The following is a 15,104-nucleotide window of genomic DNA, read 5'->3' on the forward strand; positions in this document are numbered from 1 at the left end:
GTGCACAATCTTTTTCCTAAGCCCATCACATCATTTTTGAGGTATTCTAATGGTAATATACAATGTTTAGAATAATCAGTATGAGTATGATTGCGGCAGTCCTATAAATTACGAAGTTATATGGCAAAATGTATATGGTTGATAGGAACTCGCATCAGGAAAAGTGCACAATCTTTTTCCTGAGCCCATCACATCAACTTTGAGGTATTCTAATGGTAATATACAACGTGTAGAATTCTCAGGGTAAATATGATTGCGGCAGTCCAGTGAATTACGAAGCTATAAGGCAAAATCTATATGGTTGATAGGAATTTGCTTCAGGAAAAGTGCACAATCTTTTTCCTAAGCCCATCACATCAACTTTGAGGTATTCTAATGCTAATATACAATGTATAGAATAATCAGTATGAGTATGATTGCGGCAGTCCAATAAATTACGAAGTTATATGGCAAAATGTATATGGTTGATAGGAACTCGCATCAGGAAAAGTGCACAATCTTTTTCCTGAGCCCATCACATCAACTTTGAGGTATTCTAATGGTAATATACAATGTGTAGAATACTCAGGGTAAATATGATTGCTGCAGTCCAGTGAATTACAAAGCTATAAGGCAAAATCTATATGGTTTATAGGAATTTGCGTCAGGAAAAGTTTCGGTTTGTAATATATGTGGGTTGGCACGCCTGCGGACGCCACAAACGTGTTTTGCAGGGATGTCGGAAACACAAATCAATGACAATACGGTGCGAAATGATGTTTTTATATTTATATAATGTCATGATAATTAGCTTAGCCCTGGGACCGTTTTAAGGGTACCCATGTTAGGGATTTTGAAAGAATTTTTTTGAAATACGCATTAAAATTAACTGTACTATTTTTTATCTTCAAAACTCAATTCAAAATCAATATTGACTATTTTGTTTAAGAATTGATAGTAAAATATCCAGTTAGTATAATTTCTTTGTTTGAAAAATATTTGTATGGTAAAATATTCTATAGAACTATGAGGTTATTTGATTTAGTCTATGATTTTGTCATTGGTTATAGGAAACAAGTAAGATTAGTTGATATGAGTAGACCACAGAGATAAGTAAGACCATTGATGTATATACAAATCGAATGCTCTGCTCCCGAGAACTGTTTCAGGGGTTTCAAATTATCGAATTTAAAATGCATAACGAACTGTTCTGAATTAAACACAATTTTAACTGACTACTCGATTCCCGTACGTATGACGGGCCAATAGCTTGTATATATTAAAACGTAACAGGGTTTTTTTATTTCACGATACTGAATCAACCACACGATTTTTGTGTCGAAAGAAAGATAATTTTGAGAACTAGGATATGTCGAAGGCATAATTTTAGTTTAGGGTTTCAGTTTTCTAGAAATTACGTTTTAATTTAAAAAAAGTCTAGCAGCCGACGCTAATCTTCTAGACTAAAGCTTTTGCTATAACTCCATTTGCTTAACGTAACAGCTGTAAACATTCAGCGTTTGTGACACAAATTCAGCATTTAAAAATAAAATGAAATACAGTAGGGTGACAGGGGATTACAAGGGTCACTCAAGAATTTAGAGGATAAGGAACAGATTTGGGTTCGGAGGTGGCGGGACGCGGAGATAGCGGGAGCACACGCCTCAACAAAACATGAAAAAGATTAACCAAGTGCAATTAGACATAACCCTCAACATCCAAAGTGAAAGCTAACTTTTGACTCCAAAGTGTAAATTATTCAATTAACAAGTCCCCTTAATACCTACTAAAATACCTGTCAAATTGGAGTATCTATATAATTAATACGCTACATGAAATTTTGTCGGTTGAACTCCTCCACCATTTCTTAGCCGATTTTATCTATTGTCGTCTCACAACAAGTCTCTACAACAGTTTCCTTATTCTCAATAAGATTAACAGGGGAAATCTACACTTCAAAATACGAAATTATTTGTTTAATAATCCAAAAAGGGTTAGGGAGAAATTGGGAAATAGTTATATATCGAGTGTCAAAAATGAGAAAAACCAATTTTTACCCCATAGAATGTGATCAATTATCATGCCAAATTTCAGCCCAATCTGAACAGTCCTTGTGTGATTGAACTTAAAAAAAAACAAACACACAAACTTCCACATTTAAATCTTATATAGTACGGTATGATGTTTGCTAGACTAGGTAATCTATTAACTTACTTTGACGATTGAGATCTGCGTTGTTGTATAGGCCTATGTGCTTTATTCATGAGTGCAATATTTCATTACCAAGTATTTGTAACCGAACCAATTATAAATCCATACCAACGAGTACATTTGGATTTTTTATAGATTTATTATACGTATTCCTATAAGAATAAAATATTTTCATTACAATACTGTTAAATTACCTGTTTTCGTTACATAGTTATTACCTGCAAAAATTCATAATTACATTGTTTACTACCGGTACTGCTAAAGTAAATAATAACTTTAAATTGAAGTTATGGCCTGAAACATTTTATGAGTTTGACATGTTAAAAACACAATGAAAGTGGGTCCATACCAGCGACCACAGAATTAAAGTTTTAATTATGTGATCGCTAATCTATTCATGTTGCCATTTAAAGTGCTCGATTAATCTTCCACTTCAGACGTGATCTTAAATATTTAATTAATAACTTTCTACTCTTGTTATGAAATAAAACATCTTACGGCTTTAAAAATAAAAAGTAAACTAAACGTCAGAACATGGACACATAAAATAAAATTAAGGGCTAACTTATTACAGTATGTATTTTGTCAGAACTTGTGCTTCAATAACTACATTTTTTGTTATTGTATTGGTTACTGGAATGTTAAAAAATGCCTAGGGATATTGTTGAGCTTATTAATGATATCAATTAACTTTTTAGTAGCCTTGCCATGAGGGTAACGGCCGGCAGCCGCAACAGTTTGACATCGCGGCTACACTCGGAAGACAAGACAGTCGAAACGCTCCACTTTTACATTTCATTGGCCTAGTAGTCCTTGGAGCCTAGATGTTCTGATTCATAAAACAATTTAGGAAATTTTCCATTTAACAGGGTGCTGTATATTTAAATTAAAATCACTTTGGTATTTGAAAACATATTTTGAGGTGGTAAATAACTCTTCAGTGGCTATTTAAAAATAACGCATTTAACATTGCTCTTATGGCGGGAAAATCTAATATGGCCGTTTGCTTCCATGATCTCCCTTGAAAATCAATTCAAAACAAACAAGACAATTTTTAATGTCATAGTATTGAGGATATTTAAATGATAACTTTGGTGTTTGAAAAACTATTTTTGGATCATTAACTCTACAGCAGCTGTTTAAAACTATCCAAGATGGCCGCTAGCCTCCAAGGACTCTTAAAATATTGTTGTTGATTATATTTGTTTTACTGTAATAAATTGACACTTTGTAGCATAAGAAGTATTACTAAAAATAATACTAAATATGGGTTTTAAGACAATACACTAGTACCAACAAGCATGTACAGTAAGTTTTTTCTGTACATCTAGCGACAATCTTACCAATTAATAAATCTTACAAGATAGTTTCTAGGTGTATAGAAACCTTATTGTAAAAGGTACTGTAATACCAACTAGTAGGAGAGTCATCATCACCTTTGGTTTGTGTGATCAGTTATCGGTGGAGGGGAGGGGGTGGTTTCAGGACGAGGGGGTGCTGAAGGTGAAGAGTACAGTATTTTACGGTACAGCAATACGGCATTACGGCATTTTAGCAATACGTAATAAAATAACTGTACTACGTTTTTAATTACAATCTCTTCTAGTATGTGATAGAAACAAATATAAATAAAATACACAAAATGTACAAATCTACTAAACAAAACCGGCAGTTGCTATTATATAAATTGTATCCAATTATCAGCGCTCTACATCGCCCTTTATTTTTATATATACAGTATATAGCAATTTAGTTCAAATTGCACATTTTTAAATGACGTGGGAAGCATGGGAATATTACCAAAACATGTTTGTAGCGTTTCTCTGGGGGTGATGAAGATTCTTATCTGAAGTGATCAAAATGTCGAGGTTTCTTAAGAGTCTAGCCTAGGAGGATTAAACATTAAGGAGAGGGCATGCGAATAGGGATATACATGTTGCGGTGAAGCCTAGTACCTAATAGCGGTGAAGCTTATGGTAGAACCGTTAAGGATTTAAAGTCAACGGTAGAACACTCGAGTGGCAAAAACCGTAGCTACCTATAATAAACATGGATGAGATTGGGAAACTTTTGCGTAGAATGTTTTCTGTGCTTTTACTAAAAAGCGAAATCTTTCTGCTATCGCATCCTCTGACGCCACAGTGCGTACGTAGAAGACCCTATCATTATTTTATAGTTATTTGATTTGTTTTCATGCAAATATTTTCAAATAGGTACTTCTACTTTTTTATGATTTGAGTATATGATTATGAACCACACAATCTATATTAACACAACTAGCTGTTACACACGGGCTTAACCCCGTTTGACTTCATAAGTATTAATAAAAATATTGGTTGGTTAAGTTAAACAGAAATTAGCAAAACATAATACAGTAATACAAACAAATAATAACACCTAAATTTAATTAGGTAATAAATTAAAATATTAACAAACAAATAAGTACAGCTGAGGTATTTTTAACATTAGGTATATAAGTGTTCCCTTTAGAAAGGAATTGCGACCTTAAAGGGCAATTTATGGCATAATGGATAGTTTTGCGCAAGGTTTCTCGTAATGACAAACATTTTAAGTATATGGTTTATGGGGGTGTGACTTGTATTTTTCTCATGTGGGATTTATGGATAGTAGTAGGACAAAAAACATGAATCCTTTTTAAAACCATATTAACTGGCCATCTTAGTACATATTATTCGTTCATTAATACATTCTTCCTCTTATGTAGGTTTCTAATATTCCGATTCCATAATATGAGTTATTAATTTTGTTTGCGTGATTTATGTAGACCTATATAAATCTTTTAAATACTTCACTGCTATTTCAGTAACTTAATCTCTAAAATGACATTCTAATGGTCCTAATTGGTTGGCGTGTACGGTTGCCTTAAAAATGTTATATTGTAATGCAGGTATCTAAAAATCCCCCCCCCCCACACACACACAAAACGGATCGGCGCGCGGTCGGGCTGGCTTCAACAAAACTAGAGCTTTTCCTCTATCCTCCTAAAATTTAATCCTCCTACATTCTAGCTGTGTTAAATTTGCTACTATAGTTCGGCCGCTTAGAAAGCGACCTCCTCCAGCATTAGTTTAGCATTAGCGCGCAAGTCGTTTTCTAAGCGGCCGAACTATACAGTCAAAATCATAAGGGCATTTGTTATTATTATTCAGTTTGTTTACGTAAATATTTCCTCAAAATCTTCATTATAACGAATCTTGAACTTTTTACTTTATCACTGTAATTTGGTAACTTTCTATGTAGTTCTGTTTGTACATCAGATGTACTAGTATTAGGTATTGGTTTTTCTTGAATATTTTAGTCTCCTTTTGTGTTAGTCGTGTGTTCATCAGAGCCGGCCTTAGGTACAATGCCCACACATTGGGTATAAAATACAGAATAATTTAAAAGTATTAAAATTTTACAATATTTATGTTAATTATAAAAAATTAAAAGGGGGAATTATTTTATCATCAATTTTTTGTTTGCACCATCCAAGGCCGGCTATGGTGTTTACAGTTGAAATCTATTTAAACTTCGATATCTATCTCCACTGATTTGACAGAATTTTTTAAAAAAAGAATCGGCTTTATTACGTTATATAACGTATCTATTAAATTTTGAAGTAATACAAATTTTATATAAAATTCTTTTCAACCCATTTTCAATGTCTTAAAAACAAATCATTTATTATTTTGAATAGTTGCTAAGGCTTAAAGTTAAAGAAAAACATTTATGAAAAACATGCAAAATTTAAATTTCCATGTTATTTATACATTACCTACATAGAATAATTAAACCGTTGCAGTTTGCTTGTTTATGAACACATTTGTATGAAATTTGGCAAATAAATTTATTTAGTAATAATCTATTAACATTTTACAAATAAAATTACCCTTCGTTGTAGCAACTCGCGTGATAACTCATTAAACTTAGGTTATTATTTAACTTCGGAATAAACATGACTATTTAAGGAGATATTTTGATGAAAATCCAATCGAGCAAATAGAAATTCACTTATTCCGCTGGTTTTCTGTGGCTGGGGTGATAAAACATTGATTAAGCAAATAAAATTATCCAACTATTGTAATACAGTGGAACAGTAAAGCGCTACTCATAAAACTCACACAGAAAAATAAAATAATACATTGTCGACTTAAGCGTACAGTGACACTAACGTCTTGAAACAAACATAAAAAATCGTTTTACAATAGGATGAAAAGTCTATAAGCTAATCGGCACAATAAATTCGGACACCTAGACTAAAATCTAAAACTACAAATAAAATTATTTGATCCAGGGGAATCATGGATCAGAGTTTCGGTAAAACATTACAGTATAATGGAACAAATTAGATATTATTCTAGTTAGTTGTTTTTTATCTTTATGTTTTCCAACATGTTTTGCTTACGTTTATAGTTTAAGGTTGTGTAAATAGATTATTTTCATACACGATATGTTTATAAAGTAAATAAAATAGCTTATTTAAATTTTTATCTTTTTGAAAAAGCAGTTTCATTTTGTTTCCCTTTCGTTAAGGTTACCTCTCCTCAGATTATACCTCAGATTTCTCCACAGATAATTGACTTGATTGCCTCAATCATATTCATAAATATTATACACTACGATGTATTTTACAATTGGAATAGCTCAAAGTTGTTGTGATGTGCATAGAAAAAATATAATGCATTCTTATTTGTTGCAAGTTCCTATCAACCATATACATTTTGCCATATAACTTGGTAATTTAGGGGGATGCCTCAATCACACTCATACTGATTATTCTACACATTGTATATTAACATTAGAATACCTCAAAGTTGATGTGATGGACTTAGGAAAAAGGTTGTGCACTTTTTCCTGATGCGAGTTCCTATCAACCATATACATTTTGCCATATAACTTGGTAATTTAGAGGACTGCCTCAATCATACTTATACAGATTATTCTACACATTGTATATTACCATTAGAATACATCAAAGTTGATGTGATGGGCTTAGGAAAAAGATTGTGCACTTTTCCTGACGCAAATTCCTATAAACCATATAGATTTTGCCTTATAGCTTCGTAATTCACTGGACTGCCGCAATCATATTTACCCTGAGTATTCTACACATTGTATATTACCATTAGAATACCTCAAAGTTGATGTGATGGGCTCAGGAAAAAGATTGTGCACTTTTCCTGATGCGAGTTCCTATCAACCATATACATTTTGCCATATAACTTCGTAATTCACTGGACTGCCGCAATCATACTCATACTGATTATTCTAAACATTGTATATTACCATTAGAATACCTCAAAGTTGATGTGATGGGCTTAGGAAAAAGATTGTGCACTTTTCCTAACGCAAATTCTTATAAACCATATAGATTTTGCCTTATAGCTTCGTAATTCACTGGACTGCCTCAATCATATTTATACTGAGTATTCTACACATTGTATATTACCATTATAATACCTCAAAGTTGATGTGATGGGCTTAGGAAAAAGATTGTGCACTTTTTCCTGTTACGAGTTACTATCAACCATATAGATTTTGCCTTATAGCTTCGTAATTCACTGGACTGCCTCAATCATATTTATACTGAGTATTCTACACATTGTACATTACCATTAGAATACCTCAAAGTTGATGTGATGGGCTTAGGAAAAAGATTGTGCACTTTTTCCTGATACGAGTTACTATCAACCATATACATTTTGCCTTATAGCTTCGTAATTCACTGGACTGCCGCAATCATACTCATACTGATTATTCTAAACATTGTGTATTACCATTAGAATAGCTCAAAGTTGATGTGATGGGCTTGGGAAAAAGATTATGCACTTTTTATGTTCGGAGTTTTAATTGTTCGCGTTATGTTAAGCCTTAGCTACGTATAATGTACAGTACGGTCTCAAATATGCCTTTTAAAATAAGTCAAATAATTAGTTTTAACTTGTATACACGTTTTATCAATGTATTATTGACATTATATAAATATAAAAACATCATTTCGTATCGTATTGTCATTGATTTGTGTTTCCGACATCCCTGCAAAACACGTTTGTGGCGTCCGCAGGCGTTCCAACCCACATCTATTACAAACCGAAACTTTTCCTGACGCAAATTCCTATCAACCATATAGATTTTGCCTTATAGCTTCGTAATTCACTGGACTGCCGCAATCATATTTACCCTGAGTATTCTACACATTGTATATTACCATTAGAATACCTCAAAGTTGATGTGATGGGCTCAGGAAAAAGATTGTGCACTTTTCCTGATGCGAGTTCCTATCAACCATATACATTTTGCCATATAACTTCGTAATTTATTGGACTGCCGCAATCATACTCATACTGATTATTCTATACATTGTATATTAGCATTAGAATACCTCAAAGTTGATGTGATGGGCTTAGGAAAAAGATTGTGCACTTTTCCTGACACAAATTCCTATCAACCATATAGATTTTGCCATATAACTTCGTAATTCACTGGACTGCCGCAATCATACTCATACTGATTATTCTATACATTGTATATTAGCATTAGAATACCTCAAAGTTGATGTGATGGGCTTAGGAAAAATATTGTGCACTTTTCCTAATGCGAGTTCCTATCAACCATATAGATTTTGCCTTATAGCTTCGTAATTCACTGGACTGCCGCAATCATACTCATACTGATTATTCTATACATTGTATATTAGCATTAGAATACATCAAAGTTGATGTGATGGGCTTAGGAAAAAGATTGTGCACTTTTCCTGATGCGAGTTCCTATCAACCATATACATTTTGCCATATAACTTCGTAATTTACTGGACTGCCTCAATCATATTTATACTGAGTGTTCTACACATTGTATGTTACCATTAGAATACCTCAAAGTTGATGTGATGGGCTTAGGAAAAAGATTGTGCACTTTTCCTAACGCAAATTCTTATCAACCATATAGATTTTGCCTTATAGCTTCGTAATTCACTGGACTGCCTCAATCATATTTATACTGAGTATTCTACACATTGTATATTACCATTAGAATACATCAAAGTTGATGTGATGGACTAAGGAAAAAGATTGTGCACTTTTTCCTGATACGAGTTCCTATCAACCATATAGATTTTGCCTTATAGCTTCGTAATTCACTGGACTGCCTCAATCATATTTATACTGAGTATTCTACACATTGTACATTACCATTAGAATACCTCAAAGTTGATGTGATGGGCTTAGGAAAAAGATTGTGCTCTTTTTCCTGATACGAGTTACTATCAACCATATACATTTTGCCTTATAGCTTCGTAATTCACTGGACTGCCTCAATCATATTTATACTGAGTATTCTACACATTTAATATTACCATTAGAATAGCTCAAAGTTGATGTGATGGGCTTGGGAAAAAAGATTATGCACTTTTTATGTTCGGAGTTTTAATTGATCGCGTTATGTTAAGCCATAGCTACGTATAATGTACAGTACGGTCTCAAATATGCCTTTTAAAATACGTCAATTAATTAGTTTTAACTTGTATACACGTTTTATCAATGTATAATTGACATTATATAAATATAAAAACATCATTTCGCACCGTATTGTCATTGAATTGTGTTTCCGACATCCCTGCAAAACACGTTTGTGGCGTCCGCAGGAGTACCAACCCACATCTATTACAAACCGAAAAAGCGCCGATGAAAAGAGCCGCTAACTTCACGACGGTACCTAAAACTTGTTGTTGTTATTCTTATTTATTTTGACATGATCAGACGACAGACTATACTATCACAAGTGAGATAATAATCATTGATTATCAGTGATTACGGCCAAAAAATGTATAAAGTATAAAATTAACAATTTACTAAAGAAACAGTGATCTATTAGCTTTGACTATAGTATCCAATAGTCAATGCTATTAGCAAACAGATATTAACTTAATATTAGTGGTGAATGGTACACAAACGATCCAATAATATCATAGATAAAACCATAGATAAAACATATCTATGATAAAATATAGTCCCTTAGTAGATTTCCCATCTTTATGGAACAGCTGAAGCCAATTTTATTGTTAGTTCTGTCCGGTTTTCTGCAGATGTATGTTTTGTTTACAATTTGTTTCTTGTTATTTCAGTAACTTAAAACCTCGTTTAACGAAATAAACCCCTCTAATCATAAACAATAACTCGTACACTACTTAAATACTTGAGGTCTTCATCCTTGACCGACAATGTCGGATAGATTGCGTCAACTCATTTGAGTTTGTCAATAAGAAACATATATTTACACTATTTACAATATATACAATATTTACATTTTACTGTGGCATGGCGGATATTTTAGCTAGGATCTAAAAAGAGGCTCCTCAATGAGTTCTCCCAATGAATACAATGGCCTATCCACTAGGGCTCCATGAACAACCTTTTTAAATTTCGGTAGTTCAAATTTACGCACTCGAACTGGCAGGGTATTGAAAACCTTTACTGTATTGCAGAGCGGGGATAACTTTTTAGGGTGCGACTCAAGCGACAGCGTGGCATATCCAGGTCTTGTGCTCTTCTTGTGTTGTAGCTGTGCTGATATTCCCTTTTAGAATATTCTCCTTCGCGTTCTTTTAGGAGGATAAGTATGTCATAAACGTATTGACTGTAGATGGGAAGTATCTGCTGATCTTTGGAAATAGGCCGGCAATGGCAATGCTCAGTGTATTCCGAGGATGTTATAATTCTGACTTCTGAGTGCCTTTTTTTGGAGCAGCAGTACATCATGGGCTGCAGGAGCGTGTCCCCACAATACCAGTCCATACATTATGTGGCTGTGGAAGAGGGAATGATACACAAAATGGTTTAAAAAAATTGTTAAATTTTGTGTTTTTAGGGTCAAAAATGGGAAAAACCTATTTTTACCCCATAAAACCCCCCATAAACCCCCGTTCCCATAGTCCGATCATGCTGGTTCGCAAACTCATTCAAGTTCATCCCGCCTTACACCTTCAAACCAAATTTTATCAAAATCGAACAAAAATTACTCAAGTTATCGTGCGGATGGACACATATCTAAATATATAAAAGGCAAAGCCCTCACTGACTCACTCACTCACTCACTCATCACTAATTCTCCCACTTCCCATTTACCTAGGAGGCTGAAATTCGGTACACCGATTCTTTGGGCATTAAATAGGAAAACTAAGTAGTTTTTATTCTGATCGGGCTTTCGGGCTCCACCCCAGTGGCTCTGGAGTTTCCCATGTTAACCTTATGAGTACTCATATTTAAATGGAATTAATGAATCTTATCAGCTGTTTCAATTAAACAAGTTGGTTCTGTTCTATGATGTTCAATAGCATTAAAGTTACAAGGATTACCAACAGGGTGCAGCACTATTATTTTTTTTAATTTATGACTACAGCCAATTTGCAACCATAAGGTGAGTGAGCGTAGCGAACGAACTTAAACCTGGAAGCGAGTTAGCGTAGCGAACGAGCTCCAACATAAAGGTGAGTGAGCGTAGCGAACGAACTTCAACCAGGATGTGATTGAGCCATGTGAACAGGCTCACTTGTGAAGTTAAACGGGGCAAAGCCCGCGGGTACAGCTAGTATATATATAAAAGGCAAAGCCCTCACTGACTGACTCACTCACTCACTCACTCATCACTAATTCTCCCACTTCCCATTTACCTAGGAGGCTGAAATTTGGTACACTGATTCTTTAGGCATTAAATAGGAAAACTAAGTTGTTTTTATTCTGATCGGACTCTCGGGCTCCGCCCCAGTGGCTCTGGAGTTTCCCATGTTAACCTTATGAGTACTTAAAATGGAATTAATGAATCTTAACAGCTGTTTCAATTAAACAAGTTGGTTCTGTTCTATGATGTGCAATAGCATTAAAGTTACAAGGATTGCCAACAGGGTGCAGCACTATTATTTTTTTTTAAATTTATGACAACAGCTAATTTGCAACCTAAAGGTGAGTGAGCGTAATTAACGAACTTCAACCTGGAGGCGAGTTAGCGTAGCGAACGAGCTAACCTGAAGGCAAGTGAGCGCAGCGAACGAGCTCCAACCTAAAGGTGAGTGAGCGTAGCGAACGAACTTCAACCAGGATGTGATTGAGCCATGCGAACGAGCTCACTTATGAAGTAAAACGGGGCAAAGCCCGCGGGTACAGCTAGTATATATATATATCTAAATATAGATATATAAAAATTTGAACGAATGGTGTTTTTGGCCTCTGGGGACATCAAAATGAAAAAGTAAATCGGTCCCGGGCCTAGGTCTTACCATGAGACCTACGGTAATAGCTACTTCCCTATAGGGAAATTCGCTAATATTGAATAAAGAATAGCTTGACTTGATTACCTCATTTTAAAACAAAAATTAGGATATTTCAATTATACTTATAGTATTTTGATCTTTTTTACCTTAGGTTGTTTCTTAGGTACCTAATTTTAAATGCTAAATCAAAGTATTCATACCATTTTTTCATAAAATCAGCCAGAGTAATTTAATTATAAAAATTAAAATTGCCACCATTTTGAATTGGACCAAGTAAATTTTGTCTTTAAATAAATCATTAAAGTGATTTGTCATTTACGATTTTTTTCACTCGTAGAATCATTTCCCGGAGTTTGACTGTTAAATTACAGGACATTCTGTACATACGGCTAGATGAGAGTGACAGTGTTGCCATTTATAAGCGCAAGCGTAAGGTTTAAAAACGGCTAGTAAACCTTGGGCGGGAGTTATCAGAAAAACTACTTCAATCCTCAAACACATTTGGTGGCAATTTCAAGCCCTGAGGGTATTTTGATTGGTAATCTTAATCTATGCTTGATGGTGATTTATTGAATCGTTCATTTTGGCATCTTCAAGTGTATAGATGGACCAGAGAACTTATTAGTAATTGTTTTTTTTATCTGATTCTGAACTAATATCAGTTAAATCATTAATTTGAAGTTTATTATGGTTTTGTATTCAAACAAAAATCAGTAGACCAGCAGCAGACAATTTTTTCGTTTTTAAGTTAATTTAAAACAAGCACTTTATGTTAAGCTGGGTTTTCCTAGGCGAGGAAACGGAGCGCAGACTCCTCTTGTCTTTTATTTATTTATTTATTTCCCAACGGATTGCACCTTTTTACAAAATATGTGTATACAATTTAGATGGCATTTGCAATATTACTAACTAGATAACAATGGTAATAACAAAGTGATAATAAATAGTAATAGCAAGTAATAACAAATAGTGATAACAATAGTAATACAAAATAGTGATAACAATAGTAATAACAAAGTAATAACAAATATTAATAACAGAAGAATAAACTAATAAGAGTATCAACAAAGAATATGAACAGCAAGTTTCAACGATGAGAAGACAAATATGCAGATGTGCTGGAGTGTGGTTGCTCAAGTGATCAGGGAGACCTTCTTTTTGAACCGGAGGGGCTTCTCACCGAAGAAATCCAGTTGAGCAGCCGCCGTGCTACCAGCCTTGAGTAGACGGCTAATTCCGCTGTTGTAAGAGTAGTAGGCTGGGAGAAAGCGTCTGCTGAATATAGTCCTGGAGCGGGTGCCTCTGGGCGTGGTAATGTCGATACCACTCAGGATGTTGGGGCAATCGACAAACCCGTTAACCAGCTTGTAGAGCATGAATATGTCGGCATGATGACGTCGGAGTGACAAAGGCAGAAGATCGAAGGACTTCTCCACATCGTCAACCGGGGTAGTGCGGTAGGTAAAACCAAGTCTCGGTCCAAGCATCCGTATGAAGCGGGTTTGTATGCTCTCCAGTTGGCTGACGTGGTTCTTCTGGAAGGGAGACCAGATGATTGACCCATACTCCAGCAGCGGGCGTACCAGGGACTTGTAGAGCGTGATCAAGGTGAAGGGTGAGTTGAAATTCCTTGTTGATCTGAATATGAAACCAAGCAGGGAGCTAGCTTTGGTTGTAATGTGGGCAATGTGCTCGTGAGGGTTGAGCGAAGGGGTCATTGTCACTCCGAGATCTCGTACCCTGTCCACTCTCTTCAGTGTAGAACCATTGAGGACGTAGTCATATTGGACTGGGGCTGCACCACGCTTGTAGGAGATGACGACACATTTCAAGACGTTGAGCTCCATGAAGTTTTCCTTGCACCAGGCGTCGATGTTAGTGAGAGAAAGTTGGAGGCGCTCAAAGTCAGAAGCCAATGACACCGAGCCAAATACCTTAATATCATCGGCGAACATGAGAAATTTGGTGAGGATGACGTTGCCAATGTCATTCATGAACAGGTTAAACAGCAAGGGACCGAGGTGGGACTAGTAAGCACTCCGCCCTCCGCTCTCCTCTTCCGCATCTAGGAAAACCTGGCTTTAAATTTAAGTGATCATATTCTGAGCTTGAGAATCGGCTAATTTCTATGAAATTAAACATTATATCTAAGTTTTGCTTAATTTAAGGTATTCTAATTTATATTGTACTTGGATTAATGATTATTGTTAGAATGACTTAATATTTTGCAGATTGAAATTGTTGTATTAACTGATATAATCATTACAGTATTATTATTTAGTATGATGATTTACTGTCAATAAAAAAATAAAATACCTATTTAAAGTCCGATTTTAATATCTCTGTACAATTTACCATTTTTTTCAAAGAAGGTAAAATTTGAAATGATTAAAAAGTAAAGAACCATAAAAAATCAATACAGTGACATTCATACCCATGTTAATACTATTTACCTACGACAGTTTTGTAAACTAGCCGTTTCATATCAGTTCTTAGAATTGAAAAGATTCTCTTAACACGGGTAACGTACCAATGGGGTTCAAGGATTGGGAGAAAAGACTCAACTCACGTAAATAGGTAGCAACTCATATAGATATTCAACTCGTATAGATGGATTCAGGAGCAGAATAAGTAAGCGTTTAGTATCAAA

Source organism: Macrosteles quadrilineatus, unplaced genomic scaffold (assembly GCF_028750875.1).
Source record: "Macrosteles quadrilineatus isolate MER2022 unplaced genomic scaffold, UCM_ALF_1.0 Scaffold_3__2_contigs__length_128488019, whole genome shotgun sequence".
In the NCBI taxonomy this organism is placed as follows: domain Eukaryota; kingdom Metazoa; phylum Arthropoda; class Insecta; order Hemiptera; family Cicadellidae; genus Macrosteles; species Macrosteles quadrilineatus.